A 2,500-nucleotide genomic window follows, 5' to 3' on the forward strand; every position below is an offset into this window, starting at 1 on the left:
TAGATGCGCATATATGTGGGTGCGTATACAAATATGTATGCACATATGATGTGTGCATATGCCTATATATGTGTATGCATGTACATACGCATAAATGAAATCATGAAATATAAAATATAATCACATATATGCACTTAAGATACTCAAGCCCATGCTCATGGGTTTATACCCTGGTGTAATGAGCAGGCTGTGCAGGGCTGCTCTAAGTCCATACTAGACAGGGCCAACCCCGCTGGAGGGGCATCCCAGCTAAAATACTGCCCCCCCCCCACCAAGATACACCTAAACCAGTAGGTGGTGGTAACTGTCTACCTCTCAATCAAAACCCATAACTACACAAACAGAGCAACGGCGAACGGAGCCCATTGTTACGGCAGCAATCAGAGGGTGCTAAAAATCCCCGGTTAAAAACAGGCCACCCCACGGTGATGAACGTTTGCACATATAAGGACAATGACAACTGAATCCGTCTTACTAACGTTACATGAGGAACTCTCTTTCCTTAAATGGAATGTTGTAGGACTCTGTGTAGTTAGAAGACTAGGCGAAGAACAGAAGATGATGGACACGGACTCTATTGGATAGGTAAACCCCAGGGTAGCAAGCAGGAAGTAGGGGTAAGTTTCTTAGTTCACAAACGTTTGGAAAAGAATATCGTAAAATTCTGTAGTATAAGCGAAAGATCGGCTTCAATAACTATAAAACTAAACAACAGGTACAACTTAAAGATTGTTCAAGTCTATGCTCTAACCTGCAGCCAAAGTGATGAAAAAGTAGGGGAGCTTCTATGATGTCCATTTAGCCAGCGAGAGAGTAAAACCCATTTCACAATAATTATGGGAGATTTTTGCCAAAATAGGTAAAAAGACAGGAGAAACCGTAGTGGGGAATCAAGGAAAAGACACTAGGAATGAGAGGGGACAAATGCTAGTTGATTTTGCGCAGGCTCGGTCACTTAATATCATGAACGCTTTCTTCGAAAAAAGACTAGAGCGAAAGTGGACATGGAAGTCTGACATCAAAAACGAAATTGACTTTATAATTTCAAGTAAGCCCAATATAGTAAAAAATGTGGAAGTTATTAACAAAATTAATGTTGGCATCGAAGACATAATGGTCAGAGGCCAAATTAAATTACACCTCAGAAGGGAAAGGAACCAACTCAAACGAAAACCATAGCCAAATTTAGCTAACTTGAAGACCAGAGCGACAGAATATAACCTTATCATCCAAAACAGATATTCACTTCTCAGCGACGAAGATCTTAACTTTGACCAAACCAACAAATAGTTCAGTGACATGATAAAGAAAGCTGCACTTGAAGTAGGTGGTAAGAACGTCAAGCAAAGCTCAGCAAGCTCTCGGTAGAAACTTCACAGCATATGCAAAAACGTAGGGTCATGGAAGCATCCTTAAACAGGGACAAGATAGACTTAGCTAAACTAACAAAGACTATGAATAAAAAGAAGAGAGAAGATGTATGGAAATTTAATACTCAAATAATAAATGAAACAGTGATCTCAGGTACCAGCATAAAAACAGCTGAAAGACTCGGAATAGGGAGAAATCAAGTGTATACAGTAAAGAAACCAGACGGAGAAGTGACATATAATACGAATGAAATCATAAGAGTAGTGGAAAACTTTTACAGGGATCTATACAACTCAAATAAACAGCCACGGATAGAAGCGAACACAGTAACTAGAGAAGTACCTAACATCACAATGGAAGAAATAAAAAGAGCACTTAAAGGCATGAAGAGGGGGAAAATACGAGTTGAAGATGGAATTACTATAGAACTTATAATAGATGCAGGAGAAATTGCAAGAGTGAAACTAGCCAATTTTTAAAACAAATGCTTTCTCAGTGGAAAAACTCCGAAAGCCTGGAAAAAGGCAACAATTATTTTGATACATAAAAAAGGGGAAAGAAAGGATCTAAAAAACTACCGACCCATAAGCTTCTTTTCAGTTGCTTACAAACTCAAAAGTCATCACAACTCGTATCTCTGACAGTCTGCATTCTAACCTGCCTGGAGAAGAGGCAGGCTTCCGCAGTGGATTCTCAACAACAGACCACATCCACACGCTCACTAAATAAGGGAAAAAATAAAATATAGGAAACCCCTGTGTATGGTATTCATCGATTATGAAAAGGCATTTGACTCTGTACAAATACCAGCATTACTAGAAACTATTTAAAAACAGGGAGTAGAGGAGGTATATTGGAAAATACTGGAAGATATATACAAATATGGAACAGCAACCATCAAGCTTCACATGGAAACCGATAAAATACCAATTAAAAAAGGTGTTAGACAGTGCGATACCATCTCACTAAAACTGTTTACAGCTTGCCTTGAGGAAATATTCAAGAAGCTAGAATGGAACGGAGAGGGTATCAAAATAAGAGACAAATACCTAAAGGTGTAAGATGTGCAGATGATATTGTTCTCTTTGGTGAATCTGCAAATGAAATGCAGCAACTAATAAACGATCTG

The sequence above is a fragment of the Penaeus monodon genome, chromosome 7, assembly GCF_015228065.2.
Source record: "Penaeus monodon isolate SGIC_2016 chromosome 7, NSTDA_Pmon_1, whole genome shotgun sequence".
Classification (NCBI taxonomy): domain Eukaryota; kingdom Metazoa; phylum Arthropoda; class Malacostraca; order Decapoda; family Penaeidae; genus Penaeus; species Penaeus monodon.